Below are 19,244 nucleotides of genomic sequence, written 5' to 3'. Positions count from 1 at the left end.
TATTATATTGAAATTTTATATGATATAATACAGTTAATCGTACTTATATATGTACAAACATGTATAAAAACAGATATTCAGAAGCTACTTACATAAGTAGTATAAGTTCATTACGCACATTTTATACGCACATAAATCAAGTATATGCATATGTTATGTTTATTTGAGCTTCATTTATGTATCACATATTATATATACAAATAAAGTAGATCTTATTACCAAGATATACATTTCAATCTATGAATTATAAATGGGTGTGCCTTACAAATACTTCAAACATAGTATTTAAAGTTTACACAAACATCTTGCAGACCACACCAAGAAAAAGCTGCCAATCATTGTATTGGCTCATGATTAAGACTAGAAGTATGGTTGAAATACTGAAAATGTAAATAGGAGCTAATGCGTGTTTAAGAAATGTTTTACTTTATCAAATATCACCCCAATCAGACAACGCATAAACTAATTGTAGAAAAGCGCATGTTTTCGTGCGAGGGATTCTAAGCAGGCGTATGAAAAAAAAATGTTAACAGCGCGTAAGTCAAAGTTAAAAAAACATGCACCATATGCAAAGGATGATTAAAGGTGGTTAATCAGATTTTGGTCAACTAATGGAATTGTTCGAAACTTAATCAACTGATCATTTATACATAGTTGTGTACACTGAGTTTTTAATACACATCAGATGTTCACTTTAAGTATTTCTAAAACTTGATTTTCCTATCCCGGTTTCCCAACCAAGATAGCGTTATTTTAGCATAAGTATAAATTTAATAAACATATTTTGCCTAAGGAATAATATGAATATATGCACTACTGTATTAAAATTGTCAAGATTTGCATTGACAAATACATATTCTGCCAAAATCGATTAAAAATGCATGTTTATAAAATAATTATTACTTTATTTTGTCTACCTTGGTTGCGCAACCTAGATAGATTGCAAATAGATTAATTCTGAAGCTATACGCTGTTTTAAAACGTGCATTTGTTTCAGGTAGTTGTAATATCCCAATATTTATCAAATGTAAATGTAAAACTGGAAATTATATTGAAATTAAAAGAATTAGTCAACTTTTGAAGTATTTTTATCTTAAAGGGAGGTAATTACAAAATTTCATAAAAAAAGTAATAAAATATACATTTCCAACAGGGATCTAACTCTGTAGTAGCTCTTATTGTTATATTTAAATAAAAGTGTTGCACACTGTACATGTATTCATTACCTCTCGTTGCTGATATATATGCATGACTACAAAAATCTGGAAAATCTCTCATAAAGTCAATTTTAGTTTTAGTTTTGATTCCTTGTTGTTATATTTTCTGGTCTTTTGGGATCATGGAGTCCATTGAAAGTTAATGGAAAATAGAGTTCCAGCCGGTACTAGGGGGTATGAGGGTTGTTGTACATGTCTCCGAATCAAACCGAGTTTGCTATTAGTTTTGCTCGGTTGCGTTCCATGCTTCATAGATTTTGTTAACTATCACAGCAACAGTCTTTAAGTGCTTTCTGGCGACTGTAAAAGGTCTCCCCGTACTTGGATTCAGTGTTGTTATATTTTCTGTTCCTTTGGCTCATTGAAACCATTTAATGTTAATGGATAGTAGAGTTCCGCTAAAGACAGTGCTTGGGTGCGTGAAGGGTGTTGCACATTTTATTACCTCTCATGAACAGACTCAAACCGAGTCTGCTTTTAATTTTGCTTGGTTGCGTTCTATGCTTCCAAAATATCTTCTTGTAGATTTTATTGTAAATTAAACATTATCCACAAATGCATGCATTTTTATACAATAACTGTTTTCTTTTAAATAATTTGCAGTAACTAACTTAAATATCTTTATTTTTTCTGCTATGTATCAGTCAATTGAAAAATATAATTCTGCGATGAATCAAGGATCGAAGGTTTTGGCTAAGTTGTTTATGAATTCTAGTAAGCACTAAAAATTCGGTAATCTTTCGAAAACTCAAAATTTTGTCCGACTCTTCATCTTAAAAGTAATTGCGACTGTAAAAAGAACAAAAAGGGTTAATCTATATCTTTTATTTTTACTCTTGTTAGTTGAGAAGTCGAGAAATAAATTTTCTTTCGAACATTGCCGAAAAAAATCAACTTATTTTTCAATTTTGCGTACTTTGCCTGATATGTTATGAAAACTGACTCTAAATTGTTTTAGACATTTACTATTGACTTCAATGAAAAACTAGGGCGGTAATTTTCAAAATTGAAAGGGTAAGTGAAAGCATATACTTACCACTTTTAAACTTGAAGAAGGATTTAAACTAGTTTTGCCACCGAAGCAAATAGTCATATAGTTGTAACACTGTCTGGTTCGTCAGTTCGTACGGAACACCAACCACGACTTTGATGGTTTACTAAAGGTTGTACTAATTTTAGATATATATGGAGTTAACTACATCACAGCTCACAGCATAAGAAATAATTAGATCATAATTTGAAAACGAGTTATTCGAGCCAAAAACAATGACCCAGAGTAAACTATTTGGGAGAAATGAAGACAACTCCGGTAAAACTTAATTGTAGCCACAGGTGACTGGGTATTTTTAATCCCCTGCAAAACTATGCATATTGTACCTCTAGGCATGGAAAAAACACACATTGATTCTACAGATTGATTCGAGCAAAGCCTTAAATTGGTTAGTGATCAGTGAATATATAAAGATCAACTCAAGTATTACCATTGTGATATTGGGACTTTTTCTGTAGCGAAATATATCAACAAACAAATAATTAAAAAAAGGAAAAACCTACAGAATTTCACAAGATGAAGTATATTGATAATGCTGCTTTTTAGCTAGTCATGAGTCAATTTCTTTTTGCTTACTTTTCATTTGTTCCAATATATCATTATATTTATTGAAGACTTGTCACAATGCCGTTGTTTTGGTCTCCAAATCTGTGACTTTATGATCAATATTGTCAGTACGTTATGCTTTTAACACTAAATTGTATTTAGTCTAATAGGTTTAGCTTTTATCTATCAAGTGTAGACGTTACATAAATCATCCAAAACATATCTACCTGTTGTGTATTATTCCGCAAGCCAGCCGGAGGGCTTACCCACATGAAAGCAAGATTTCGAGCTAAAGTGATAAGGAGCAAGTGATCTGAAGGCAGCGATCGTATCCGCTCAGCAATGGAGGCCGATAAAAGGGAATGAACTGTGAAACACCTCAGCTTCCTAGCGCCGGCTTGAGCTGAACTCTATCATAGTAAAATTCAATGTACTCCACGACCCTAAAGGACCAGAAAATATAAAAACAGTGAGTCCAAGTACGGGAAGGCATTTTACAGCCTCCACACGGCACTTAAAGATTGTTGTTTTGATACTTTATAAAATCAATAAGAATATCTATGGAAGCATAGAACCGGACTAAACAAAATATTCTCGTAATACATAGGCAACATCAGACTCTGACATGATTGTAAAAATGACTAAACTCTCCTATTTGGCTTTCATTTTAATGGAGTTCGGGCCTTTCAGTGCTATCTGTTAGTAAGTCTATCTGTATGCCTATCTATTTATTGTTACGTCTAAATGTAACAAATATTTGTTTTTTAAAATACTATAGGTAACAGAAAAGGAAACCAACAACTATTAACAATAACAAAGTTTATTTTGAAAAGTGATAATTCAAATAACTCAAATAAGATGAGTTTCATACAAATATCTGTCCCGGAACTCTGCTGTACTTTAAAAAGGATGTGATGCGAGAAAATAGGTTAGATGTGACAATGTTTTAAAGAAACTTGCACATACTACAAGTAAAGGAAACAGGCGTAAACTTTGCTGTGTCTCTGGTGTACCTTTCTTAAAACATTGTCTTTGATCAAATCTGACGGAAGAGCACAAGTAGATATAGACTTTTTTCAGACAACATCAACAATTTCTCCCATCAGTTCTTGCAAGACAAGGGGTTTGAACAGATCAGGACCAGCAGCTTTATTCACTTTAAGATTGGAGTGATGTTGGTGCTATTTTCTTATTGTGTAATATCAAGTATGTTTAATGTAAATGACTCAAGTGAAAGTTTCGACATGCTTTTGATTAGTGACTTTACTGTATTTATTTTAATGTGTAGGGTCAATTGACCTGTATTTTTGTCAGTTTCTGGAACAACTTATTCCTAATCAGGTTTTCATTTCTTTATTTCACCCTGGCAAGTATTTTAGAGCGTGTTTATTCTAATTTGACCCATAACATTTCACAATTAGTAGTAAGTTAACTCTGTTCAGATGAGATATGTGTTTCTGTAACAAGCATGAAATTACCGTTAGCTCTTTCTTTAACTTGATGACTTCGGTAATATTTCATTATTGATATGCTTTTAGTCAACCAAGGTTAAGTACACTAACATCTACATCCGACTTTTGGCTTTCTAATGATAACTGGTATTACAGTGTTTTGTCACATAAAATGTAGAGTTTTGAAACAACTGAAGATGTGGGACGAGATGGTGTACCGGCATCAAGATTTACACTTATTTCCTGTGTATTGTCTTCTGAAAACGCGGAAAAAACTGTTCATGGGTAAGACAGAAAGAATGGGCGATAACGAATAATTAGTATTATCACCGTTTGAACATCCCTAGGAGAGGAGAGTGAAATCTCATCCTCAACAAGATTTCCATATCAATTTAAACCTACATCTCCTCTCCTAGTGATGTTCAAACAGTGATAGTACTATAAGATTCTTTCACTGGTTGTAGGTGCAGATGGGAATTTCCGGCCTCGAGGGTAACTGTTTAGGCGGTAACGAGGTTCCTACCGAGTTACCGCCTAAACAGTTACCCGAGAGCCGGATATTCCCATCTGCACTTATAACCAGTGACAGAATCTTTTTCTTGCATACGATATAAAGATATAATAATAAAATAAAATCAGCTGAACGGCTTTCTTTTAGAACTATTTCTTATAGCAGCGTATTTAACAAGCGCGGGAAATCAACGTCCGTAAACAGGAAAGACGTCATGACGTTTCAAGACAAATAACAATGTTTAGTTCCGGTTTTGTTTTATCAGTTCCGGCGTAACGTTATGAATTTTTGACAAAATAACGTGTTTTGAATCGAGAAATATACTATCAGGAACAAAGAGGAACTGTCAAGGTATTGGATTTTTATTCCGTTTTTCAAAATAAAATATAAATAACTACATAAATCTTCTACATATATGTAGTTCGTAATACGTCATTTAAAGCACGAGAGTCATCTTACACCCCGGGGTATAAGATGGATTTTTCCAGCACCGGTAAAAATACCGGAAATCCCAGTCTGGTATGCAAGAATAATCATTCGTTATCGCCTATCCTTTCTGTCTTGACAATCAGGTGTACATTGGTATGGAAACCTTGTTGAGGATTGATAGCAGTTATCATACATTATGGCCGGATCATTGTCCAGAACTTCTGGGAAGCAAGTTCTACAGCAGAGTTCTGTTTAACAGAGAAATTAGTATAAGCAGTATACAAAAATGCTAATTCTTTTCGTTTAGTTGGTTTCAAGGGATATACATTTTGTCTAAAAGATCTTTTATTAGACCATAAAATGAGACACATGCCTCAGATTTAGGGGCTGTGACGTTTCTTAGTGTTTCACAGAATCATGGCTGACGAGATACATGCCCACTAAGTAAACACGGCATGAAACATAATTGTACAGGGGGCAAATATCCAATAACAAGAAGTCAGCTGTTAATTGTTTCAGAACCTAGGCCAAGAAACGGCAGGGTAAACATGGCACTGAAAACGGAGAATTAAGCTATAGCTTTGGCTTTTAAACTGAATATTTGAATATCTACCTGTAGAGAGTAACACCAACAAGTGTGAAAACTACTGAGAATTAAACAACCCAACCAGCAACAAATGCTTTTAGAGCCAGTCATAAAAGCTGTATAAACTGGTTGTGTTAGTAAGCACATGCATACGTCTGTGGTTTCTGTTAGGTTTCTGGAGAAATCTTTTTACTTTTTCCGATTTAAGCATTGATTCTTTCTTACGATATAGCTAGTGGCATGCACATTATACCATTAAAACACTTAAAATCCATTAATAACTTTGTTTGTATTCCCTCGCAAATTTGGGAACATCAATTTTTCACACATGCGCATATAGTTTACTTTTCAATTTTGTACTGTTCATTTACACTTATTGTAAAATAAGTGTGTATCATGTTTTTTTTTTAAATGTTATTTATACAGTATATAAAATTGTATTAATCAAAAACGTGGTATAGAGAGGTTAACAGTGTAAGTGGTCGCCAAAGACGTTGTATTGTATCTTGTCAAATTGCCAAATTAATATATCATACAGTTAAATAGGCTCAGAAATTGGATACTATAACAAACATTCTAACATGGCTCCATTTGATTGCCAGTTAAAAAAAGAAAAAGTTCAAGCTCTAAATATTATGCGATAAACAACGGTTGACGCGCGGACCGCTAAGAGACCAACATGACGTCAATTATGACGCCAAATTGCCGCATGACGTCCGGTTCATTGCCACTATAAATGAATCCCAGCATAATTTTTATCATTATATTTCAATGAGCATGTAAGAATGAAAACAATCAAGGCATTCTTGTAGTTTGTTGTCTAATTTTCCACGGCACAACGTGCATGCAGATGCTTAGATAACACCCTCGTGGTTCAATTTCCTATGCATTTGAACTCTGAACCGTGAAAAATTAGACGACAAACCACTCGAAATCCTTGATTTTCTTTAAGATAGCTGATAAGTCACCGTATGACCTAAAGTTTTTTTCGACGGGAATTTAAAACCCAATAATTCGACCTAAGTGAGTCTGTATAACCAGTTATATATCATATATATCATTCAGTCACTACTAGAAGTAAGCAGTGGGCGGATTTGTCAAAATAATGTGTTTTGCTTTGGTAAGAACAAAGTGCGTGATTTACCAACATAATGGACCACAAATGAACGTTCCTCGCTATGGCGGAGAAAGAAAATATTCTTTTGTTATATATGGGAACATGCACATGGAAAGTAACGTCATACAACTGTATATCTCGGAGGTAGTTAGAAATACCTTGGGAAATCATACTGATAACGGCCCACACATCAACACCTCTTCATTGTTTGATTTTTTAATAATTACAAGCGTATAGGTATAAAGTCGCCGATTCACAGGTCAATGAAATATTTTATTTTAGGGCAGTTCTCTAGCAGTTTACATAGAAATATCGAAAATAAAAAATGTAGTCTTCTACGATGATATTAGAAAAAAGTAACTCTTTGATTTAGGACATGTTACAATGGGATTTTCATTATTTCGGTGTTCACAATGTACTGTACTCTTATTTCGTTGTTCTTGCATACTGGGCGGAGTCTCCTGTGTTTTCCTCCAATACTGACAAACTCCATTTTACCGCCCTAGATGTAAGGTGTCTTTCGTGCTGTAAATGACCTGTATCGAAGCTACATCTATGTAGTGGATTCGCACAGGTTTTGTTGAGGAGGCATCATGCCGTTGGCAAAATCCATTGTGACATGAATCACCAGCAACAACTGTCACGATTCTATAAACTTCTCGCCGATTGAGTCGCTGCATCAGATAAGACGTACACTGTCTAAATCACTTGTGGACACTAAAATTCTGAAAAAAGCTGTATCCTGAAACATCATTTTTCATGACTGATAAAATATCTGTTTTATTTTATTTACAGCAATATATCAATACTATTTTATGTGCTGGCTTTTTGCCTGCAAAAGATACATTAGCATTTTTCATTTTTGTAGAGCTATTAAATGTCCTTTTTCAAGAGTAAAGTATTATTTATTTTTTATTTTTGTTTATTGTTTTTATTATCTCTTTTATGATATACATACAAACATGTTACACTTGTGTTTGATCTATCAAACAATAAAATGAAACAGAAATAATATCTTTGAGATACATAAAACATTTGCAATTATTTCCCATTCAATTTATAATAAAACTGTTTTTCATGTCAAATAGTGTATCCACTTTGCTTGATAAGACGCTTAAAGTGAGAAAAAATGTAAAGTTAACACCATATGAAAACAGAAATAGAGTATACCCATGTGCGCTCATGATTGTTTTTAAGTAGTTCATTTTCAATATTTCTTGCATATGTCTCTGTGCTGTACCTGGTAAGGATATATACTGTAGATTTAAGAAAGACCATTTCTTAAAAGGATAATCAAGTTTATTTTGCATAATTGTTTTTTTTCTAGACAAATTTTGATATTTAGAAAGGATAAAAACTGGGCGAATACGGGAACCTTTTTGGTACTGTTTAGTTTCTCAGCTTGAACATTTCGGCCTGGGTGGTTCCAATATTCCCGCTTTCATAGCCTTGGGTATTTATAATCGTCCCTTGGATATGGTGCCCACTTTTTAATTTTGTCTTTTGGCAGTTGCAGGCTTCATAACCTCGGATCCCCTTTCTAAATTCCAGTTTGTTTAGTTCTGCCCATTGTTTTCTCGTTTAGGTCAAAACCATTATTTTAACTGGGGACCATACGCCGCTTTTTTAATGGAATTACACGCTAGTGTGTCATTGAAGGTTCCATGTGCACCGCCGTATGAACACATCTGCGGATGTCTCTAAATTGATTTTTCTACTTGTAGCATGTGTAAAAGTTGAGTTCTGCTCCACCCGGGACTAGAGGGCGTGGACTGTTGCATCCATTTCTACTACCGTCCATGAACAGGCTCAATCAAACCGAGCCTGCAGCATTTTCGTTTTTGTCGTGTTGAGCGACATGCGGAGTTTCCACTTTGTCTATTTTTCATTTTATTTTATCAAATAAGTCATAAAATTTATGATATTGCTTTTTAAACCCTTTTGCAAAATGCCAAAACTTACCAAGAAAATGAGGGTCCTGATTACTAACATTGTACAGAGCTGGAATACCGGGATTTTTAGACTTTCCTTGAATCTATAGGTTTTTTATATTTTTTTCTTATTTTTTTACAGATTTACAGAATTTACTTTGAAGTATAAACTTTCACTAATATTGCTACCATATTCGTATACAGTGATCTGATTTGTTCATTTGAATAATTTACATGATATATTGCATTATATTGCGCAATAAATCACAGGTGTCATGTAATTTTGAAAAGAAAATGAATCAGCCTGTGTCCAATAATGTACTAAAATTATTGTTATCGCTAACTGTAAATAAGACAATGCATTTCAGGTTAATTAGGGATGATTATTCTTCAGAAATACAAATTAGATTCAGTGGTTGTTCGTTTCGGTAATTAAAAAACTCATTTTTAAAAAATCAATTAATTACTCACTTCTGTGCTATGGCAATCTTCGCTATTTTGCTATGTCTGCATTATGCGGCATTCTGAATACAACAGATCTGCCAATGGTGAGTTTTGTAGACTATACGTTGATCACTTTACTTACACTACGGCACCACGGTTAATTCGCTTATAAGTACCATAGTGGACGGTTGCGTTTAACAAAAAGACAAGCATAAATATATAGTGAATTTATGTTGTTGTTTTTTTACTCTTTAACATACAATGGAGATGACTATAACAGCGTAAAATGTAGTATATTTTAGCGATTTTCTTCTTTGTTCAATTGCGAGATTAAAAAAAACCTGCATTACTCGACTAGGGAAATAGACAACCCCGTTTTTCTGGTACGTAAAAGTCGTCTCTGGTAGCTCTTTAGCAAAACAGCGGTAATGGAGAACGGCGAAAAGATAGTCTGCATTAGGCTGCTCTGGTAGCGCATCGGTATATGATAGCGGCAGTCGAAATGATATATTCTAGATTGAAAAGGACGGATATTCTCTTTGCTGCAAGCAAGTTACTTAATCTGTTCCACAAAATTTGAACATGATTACACTCCCAAAATAGGTGTTCTATTCTTTCCAAGGTCACATAAGTTTGTTCTAGACAATTTCACTAATCACATTGAAAACTTTACACTGGAAGATTCTAATGTTTGTGTCTATCGTTGCTTTATAAATTTTGTTCCATTTTATGTTATTGTTGTCAAAAATAGTGACTCTTTTAGGTCTGGCTTAATGCTGGTGATAATTTGATATTTTAGGAATTCATTATTTTAGTATCACTATCTTTAGTAAATCACATCAAAATAAGTTCTAAATGCACAAAATTAAAAGACTACAACTTTTCATATATATTATGCCATCTCTAGTTGCTAACAAAGCTATTTGAAATATTTCATTTAAATTCTTAACAGAGAAATTTTAGCATATCCGCTGCTCCCAAATTCTATTATACAGAGTGCTTTATTTAGCTTTTCTTAAGAAGATACCCTTATTCCAAATAATTACATAGTTCCACTGTTGATTACTTCGACTGGAAGAACCATATTTGTCAAAATACATGGAATGTTTTGTCTTTTTGGAAGTTGCAATTACGAAAATTCTTTTTTAACGTTATCGCATTTTAGTGTAAGTGAATATTTAAGAAATAATATATCTCATCCAGTGATTTGTCGTTGAATAAATCATTGTTTGGAGTTCAGATGCGAAGGAATTATATAATAATACGCATCTGAACGACAAACAATGATTTATTCAAGAGCAAATCACTAAATGAGATATATTATTTCGATTCTAACACGTTACCAAAGATTTTTAAGTACATCCTTGAGGACATTCATTAAATATTTGCCCGTTTTTAATCGGTTTCTTTTCCAGCGCGCCGCTATGCCGTTTGACGCCATGACGTAATAATTGTGACGTCAGAACAGTGATCTGTTCTATAATAATTCACTGTTTTCTGCCTTCTTTGTTTAATAGGAAAATGAATCGGATCGTGTTAGAATTCAGAAACAATATTTCTGCGCCCACAATTAACCTAACCCTGAAAAAACATTTTTGTCACTATGTGTTATTTACAAGTATGAAAAGATATTTGATTAAGATTAAAGAAAATCGCCAACTTTGAATACGTTATTACCAAAATTATATCGACATGGCAATTGTGATCGAGAAATATAATTCTATGCTATATATACATATATATATTGAATGCAGCAAAACTATATGCATCCCTTTCTTCCACTTACATATATTTTTTGTATGTTCATAAACACGCAGCATCAACAGTCAAAGGCATTCAAAGTAATTTGAATAGTATTTAAGACATGGGAAAACACCTGGCTACCATCGCAATTAAATTCTTTTTTTACTCCTACAAAAAATTACAATGATGACAAATAAATCAAACGTACAATCTTGATTCAACATGCAATATAAACGTACGAAGTGCAATAACGCCCATTAAGATACTCAAGTAATCAATTATTCAGTACCCTAGCTAATAATGACAAAGCCCTGCGCTTGTTCACGTCCAAATCAAGCATTAAAGGACTGTTTAATTTGTCATTAAGGCGAGATGCAACAATCAAAAGACATCAGTAAATAATAAGTGATATAAATAATAGATATGACAATACTCTTGTAATTATTAAAATACAAACAAGAGGTGTTGATGTGCTGGTCGTTTTCAGTATGATTTCCCAAGGTATTTCTATATGGCTTCTAGATAAACAGGAAAACTCGTGCTGTATGACGTTATATTCCTGTTTGCCTATTGCTGTAAGCATGATTCAATATCATACTGTTCTTCCTTCCTCAGTCAGTGCGAAGAAATGTTCCCTTGTGTATAATGGTGGAGGTAAGTCACGCACATTTGTCTAACTATAGCAAAACACGTGCCTCGTAATATACGTTTGATAAATGCACAAAGAGCTATATTTATTTAGTATCATTGAAATTTTAATTTCTGACTAACAGGTCTTTGCAGTGACAAAGATAGAATAATATATAAATCTGACTAGAGAATTTGTCATGTTTTACTATCACCGAGTCTTTCCAACGCTTGATTATTCAAGTAAAGTTTGGACGCTGTATCTAATACCTTATGACTTAGAGCTCGGAGAAAATACCAGTAATAAAGTAAAGCCGCTGTGACCTTGACCTTTTAACCACTGACACTGAAATCAATACAGTTCTTCCTCAAATACTACTAAGCAACTGCATAAAGTTTTAAAACCATAGGTTTTTTACTTTATGACATAGAGTCCGGAAAAATTCCAGTCTCAAGGATACTGTGACCTTGACATTTGATCTATTGACCCTTAAAACAATATGCGTCTTCTTCAGTTAGTGCGTTGTCATTCTGTAAAGTTTAAAAGCTGCAACTGATTTACTTTAAGACTAACAGCTCGGAAACGGACAAAATATCAGAATTTCAGTCAAGTGCCTGTGACATTGACCTTTGAGCGACTGACCCCATATTCAATAGAGATTTCCCTTTGGTAATATTCAGTCATAGTATCAAGTTTGAAAGCTGTAAAACACTCCTTGTCTTGGAGTCCGAAAAGAAATTTCAATCTCCAGGACACTGTGGCCTTTATCTTTGACCATTTGTCTCAAAAACACATTAGGGATCATCCTGAAGTTGCGCGTAGTCATCATGTAAAATTTAAAAACTGTAGTTAATATACATAAATTGTACTTTGTGACTTAGAGCCCGGGAAAAAACAACAAAACCAAAAAAAAAAAAAAAAGAAAAAAAGAAAAACAGACCAGAAATTTAGTAAAGTTCTTTAGACTGTGATCTTTCAGCCCTTGAACCCATAATCGAGACAGATCTTCCTTTGATGGTATCTATTTATTTTATTAAATTTGAAAGGCGTAGCTTTATGACACATGACCCTGCCTTTTGACCTTATGGCCCAAAACAATAGGGATCCTCCTCAAGAAGTGCTTAGTCATCTTGTAAAGTTTGAATACCATAGCTCTTATACTTTCTGACTTAAAGTCCGTAAACGAAACTGTTGACGTACGGACAGACATGGAAGAATGTTATATTATAACATATTTTTAGAATAAAAGTTATGAATGATGCCCAGCGCCAGATGACATTCCATCATTGCGGAAGACTTGATGCTATCTATTTTCCTATAAAAAGCACTCATCTCAATAACTTCGGTAAACAATGCCAAACGAGGGACAAACAATGTCATATGATCAGAAAAAAGGAGCTTGACGATAAGTGACTGCAAAAACCAATAACGTAGGAGGGCACGATATATTTTCTGTGCCCGTTCTCACTAATTTTTACTTTTATCAAAAATTGATAGTTCCAACACATTTTGTGTATTGCCTACAATTAGAACTTAAACAAGAGTGTTTTGTTAATGTTTATCGTTTATGAAATATTACATTTATGTCTAAACTTTAGAAACACTAAAAAGACTGTGTTAATTACAAGTGTATTTGACTTGAAAAAAAAAGAATAAAAGAAATTGAAATGATTTCTCTTTCTTGTTTACCTCCTTTAATCTACCTGTACTTCGCTTTTGTAACCGCATGTAAACAAGATAATATCTGATGACAAGTGTGAGTTGTCATAATCCTAACATATATTATAAGAACAAACTCATACTTGTTGCTTTGCCTTCATAAACAAGACAGTCGAAATAAATAAATAATGTTGTTTTTTTTTACAAATGATCAAAACATGTTAAATAATTAGAATGGATAGAAAAGAAAAATGCAATGAGACTGCGGGAAATGAATGAATCGTTAAATTAACTTTGATTCGGTGAAAAATGCCCCCGAATTATTCAGCATGCTAGCCCCTACGCCCGTTCAACCATTAATTTCTATCAATTAGTCATCAATGCGAAGAGCAACAGTAAAAATAATGCCGGGAATAATAACTGAAATAAATCTTATATGTCTGTACTATAAAATTAATAGAGGTGTTTATGTTTTGGTAGGCATCAGCATAATTTCCCAAGAACTTTCTTTCTGGCTTAGACTGTCTTACTCACTTGGAGGTACACCACTTATTCCGTGCCGTTTTCTTTTATTTGCTTTTGGCCTATTGCTATACATGTGTTCTAATATTTCACTCTACTTCCTTCATCATTATCAGTAAGTGTGAAGAAATGTTCCCTTGTGTCCAATGATGTAGGTCAGCCGCGCAGATTTATCTAAATAAAGCAAAATATGTGGTTCGTCATATACTTCTGGCAAATTCACATAGATGTTAATTTTGAGTCAATGAATGTGTGATGTTTGAACAATAATATATATACCTTTTACATGGTCTATTTACGTTGTGTACATATTGAATATGTACATATTAATAATTTCATGATTTTAGTGTGAACTGATACTGGCAGGTCCTAATACGAAACCAAAACATGAATACTGTACTGATTTTCTCAAACATTTCTGATAAAATTTAGGTTAACTGGTCAGCTGGTACTTTTAACAACAAAGTTCTGCCATCGCTTTGGATATGGAAGATGCAACTTCCAAAGAACAGTCTCAATCAAACCGAGTCCCAGAAGGTAGATATAGTGTTGCTACAACTCATATTACGTTTTAATCATAGAGTCAATTCTAGGTACATTTATGATAGAGTAAAGTCAGTTCTAGTGGGCAAGAGAGTGGTTAAACTTTTCATTGTCTCTCATAAACAAACTCAGTGCTTGACAGTGTTATATGCATGCAAATAACCATATAAAAGAAAACATAAATTTTATGTGCCTTTTGGTCATAAAATAGAAAAAGTGGAAACTTCACAGGTCGCTCAACACGACAAAAACGAAAATGTTGCAGGCTCGGTTTGACTGAGCCTGTTCATGGACGGTAGTGGAAATGCATGCTACCGTCCACGGCCTCTAGCCCCGGGTTGAGCAGGACTCAACATTTACACATAAAAACTCGTCATCTGGTTGGTCCTTTGAGTTCATTGCTCAATTCATTTTTTTATATAATATTATTTCACTGTCGCCGGTGCTAAGGCACAATAAAGGCGTTCTACTTCATTGAAGTAAAATCTGTGAAAAGATCATTTGAAAACATAAGAACGCAACCAAGCAAAATAATAGCATACTCGGTTTGATTGAGTCTGTTGTTGAGAAGTAATGATAATAGCAACACCTCTCTCGTCCCCTACTACAGGCTTAAGTGTAATGCTGTTACAGTAAAAATGGATGTTTCTGATCAGAAAAGATAACTACACTGAGTCCAAGTACGGGGATACCTTTTACAGGTTAACGACTGTTGCCATGATAGTTAATAAAATATCTGAAAAGATGTAAGACTCGATTTTCCTTTGTTACGTTCTATGCTTGCAAAGATAGTCTAATCGAGTTATTAGAATATCACAAAACAGTCTTTAAGTACCGTGTGGAGGCTGTAAAAAGACGTCCAGTATTTGGATTTGGTTTTGGTTATTAGTTCTGGTTCTTGGTCTGGTCTGTTCAATAAACTTTTATAATAGAGTTTTGATAAAGTCAGTCCTGGAAGAGGGCTTGCAGTTTGTGAGTTGGGGGCTGGGAACATTGGAAGCACTTTTTATCACCACGAATAGATTCACTCAAACCGAGACTGCTAGTATTGTATGTTTGCATGCTTAAAAAATCTTCTTTCGGATTAAAATAACTTGGTTCTTTCTTGTTTAGAAAGAAGATAAAGTCACGGATATCGTTCCAGGTTAAGGTAGTTCTGCAAGTTCGAATCAATTTTTTTCTACAATGCAGAATGTGATTAAGCCCTGTTTTTTCCAAACTTCATAATATACTTAGAAAGTTCGGCAGATAAAACAGGGTCGTGTGCTTGAGTTTCTGCTAGATACATTGCCAAAATTTGAACCTCAAGCAATTTCATAATGGGAGAGAAATTTGGGCCTCATACAAGTTTTCACAATAGGCGGTTATGGGAAAATCACAATTTTGATATCATTTTCCCGAAAAGATTTTTTCTACAATGTAGAATGAAACTCACACAGTCGTATATAAATATACAGTTTATAATATGGTGGAATAAACATGTAATTGACAATGTGCTTGTTTCTGAAATAGTTGCCCATAATTGAACTGATCCGCTCAATACACGCAGACTTCAGGGCTTTTTTTTTAAATATTCAGCGTGTCAAACATTTTAATATCACATTTTATCTTTAGAAAGATAGTTACTTTGCCATTTGAGTAATTTACTCAAGGGTTATCATTTATTCGTAAAATGATTTTCATTTCCGCGTCTTTACTCTACGTTATCATTACGTATACTTCCGGTTTATTAAACAGGCAGTAATACCTTAAATGGAAGTCTGAGGATTTTCATTGCGTTCATACAGAAATGAGGATTTAGCGTTCTAGGAAGGCGGCAAAGTTTGTAAAATTGTATAATACTAAATACACTTCAGCATCTCACAGATAGATAAGAGAAAAGTGGCTTCTGACAGTACTTGATTTGTATTCAACAGAAACATTTGAACTTCCGTAAGTCTGTAAATGGAACTCACTAAAATATTTGGATTACTATTCAAAGCTAGGGGTAATCGTACTTCATTTACCAAAATTGATAACAAATGTTATAAGGGACACTTTTGAAATCATGAATCATTCATTTCCTTATATGATATAAGGAGAAGAATTCTATAAGACTATGTGTCTCTCATTTGTAGCCTTTTCTACTAATCTTGTTCAAACTATGATGTATGTATTTAATTTGTACATGTATTACTGGGAATAAAATATGAGTAGTAATGTAAAATGATGGTGCGAAAACACTATAACCCCACTTGACCCCGTATCCCTATTTTATAAGTGGACTTTAACCTTACCCTAAACTTAAAATACTAACTTGGTACCCTTGGTACCCTGAAAATCTTTAGTTAAACCAAACGAAAACCTCCGGTTTAACCAAAAAACATTTGATTTGATGAACGTAAGGTTGAAGGGTCAATCTGACCTTATTTAACATTTAGTCTTTGGTCCGGACTGACCAATGCTGTACAATTAAAAAACATAGATTTTAACTTTACTTTCGTTTTCTCTTATTTTCGGAAAACCTGGTTATAAATAACTGACATATTTACTTTACTTTCGTTTTCATAGTTTCGGAAAACTTGGTTATAAATAACTGACGTATTTTCTGAAAATGTTATATGGGATTTACGTGACATTTTCTGAAAATGGTTATGAACGGTTGTTAAGTTACATGTTAACAAATATAGCGTATTTCGCAACACAAACGTAATTGATTAACACCAAAACCTTCTTTGCTAGCATAAAAAGGTTGCATGGAAGTAAATAACTTTATACTGCTAACTTATACCTACAACAACAGAACAAAAAGGAGTTTTAAAGGACTATAATGTAAGTTATATTTTGTTATATATCTTTTTACTAATTTTAGACTATTAGCCCGCTGCTTGAATATTTTGATATGAATGTAAACAATATATACGTTGTAGAATACGTAAGTGGTACAAAACTTTAAAGAACTATTTCTTTATTTCATTTCAGGAGTATTCAAGAGTTTTACCGAGATATCGATGGTCTGACTGTATATTTGAGAGAAAAATACCCCAATGACCACGAAATACAGAAATGGAATAATTCATATTGCAAACAATATTACGAACTTCTTAACCAATACGTTTGGGAACCGAACGAATTACAAAATCTTCGGGAAGACAACGAACATTTAAAACAAGATATAATAAAATAACAACATCAATTGGCATCGAAAAAAACAACAACACGCACTACAAGAAAAACCAGATACAGTGAAATAAAAAAGAAATTGGACGAATCCTTCTCAGACGAACGAAAAATAACCGATGAATTTACCTGCGACCCATCAATTTCAGATGAAAGTGCCGAATGTTTAGAAACGCTGGATAAATTGATACGCTCAGATACACGAAATATAGTTTTAAATTCATGTCAAAAAGGAAAAGTTTTAAAAAAGTTTAAAATGTTAACAAAAAGGGAAAAAAAAGGGATTTATTGTAACACTTAAAAAATTATAATTTTAATTATTCATTATCACATTGCAACTTTTTAATACGTTTGTATAATTTTGCAATGAAATATAATAACATTTTAAAATATGCTGTATCTATTGAATATATTTACAAAAATTTTACAACTATTAAACAGGTATTACAAGATTTAAGTACAAACAACTGAAATCACTCAACCGTTTGAGTATGCCATAGGCATATGCATGATTGAATATCATAATACTTTTATGTTATGAAAATCACTCAACCGTTTGAGTATGGCATAGGCATATGCATGATTGAACATACGCTTTTGAGACAAGTATGGAATATAACGTTTATGGTACATTTTTGTTAGTAGTAAAGAATATTATGTTCTTGATACATTTTAACTCATTTTATTAAAATAATTTATCATTGTTTGTTCATTATGTTTTACATTGTTTACTCTCAGTGTTTTATACAATAAATCATAAATGTTTATACCATTTTGTAACATTTTAATGAAAAATAAACAATAATATCCACAGAGTGTACTTGTTTTGTCTTGATATTGTATGTTGTTATACTTAACCCAAGGTATATATTTAAATACTTCTTTCGGCGGAGGAAGTCCAAATGGGTCAAAGTACAAAGTATTAAAGTAACAAACCCAATGTGTTCCAGGACCAACAGAGTCGTCCAAATTTATAATTCCACATTCAACCTTTTCTTTCGTTTTTGGTAAATTATTTCTACTAAATACACCCTAACGTTTTAAATTTTTAATTGTTTTACCCATTGTTCAATTTCAAAGTTAGAAATTGGTTTGTTTATAAATTTTATTTTCTTTTTACTATAGGAATTCGTCTGTAAGGTCTCCGTTGTGAATCAATCTGTATACCTTGGCCGTGTCCCTTACCACTTAACAAAGATGTAATCAAAGGTATCCCTAGACTAGCAGCCAACATACCCAGGAACCCGCCATTTTGTCTCTGTTTTTGTGTTAATTTAATCACTCCAGATCCTACTAGTTTCTTTCTTTGATTAGATGTAAGATATGGTGATATTATATTTCTCTTATCATTAGCTACTGAAATCATACCATTTCCAAGTATTTTACTAACACCAGTACTGGCCAGTCCAGAAAGGGTCCCGATGCCTAGAGGGGCTAATATTTTTGGAACTATTTTTGCTGCCATTGGAAGAATTGTTTTTCCTAACAAACCAGCCAAAGCTCCTAAAAATCCACCATTTTGACCTTGACTGGACATTTGTTTTTTTTTTGAAATTGTAATTTCTAATCCCTTATTATTTGCAACAGCTTTTTTAATTTGATTAATTTGTGTTTTTGTTAAAAGTAAAGGAAAGTTTCCACGTAATTGTTCATGTTTTAATCTAAAAGTATGTAGAATTCTATTATTATAAGCTTGTGCTAAATTTT

General features: G+C 33.2%; 1 long non-coding RNA gene across 1 annotated transcript; it reads left to right on the top strand.

The window, feature by feature from the left end:
- The first annotated feature begins 16,976 nt into the window (after window positions 1-16,976).
- On the top strand, window positions 16,977-18,353 carry LOC128546338 (uncharacterized). Its single transcript, XR_008365956.1, has 2 exons — window positions 16,977-17,189; window positions 17,340-18,353. It is a non-coding gene; the product is annotated as an uncharacterized LOC128546338 (long non-coding RNA).
- The last annotated feature ends 891 nt before the right edge of the window (window positions 18,354-19,244 follow it).

The sequence above is a fragment of the Mercenaria mercenaria genome, chromosome 10 (assembly GCF_021730395.1).
Source record: "Mercenaria mercenaria strain notata chromosome 10, MADL_Memer_1, whole genome shotgun sequence".
Lineage (NCBI taxonomy): Eukaryota > Metazoa > Mollusca > Bivalvia > Venerida > Veneridae > Mercenaria > Mercenaria mercenaria.
This window is presented reverse-complemented; position numbering and strand designations above follow the sequence as displayed.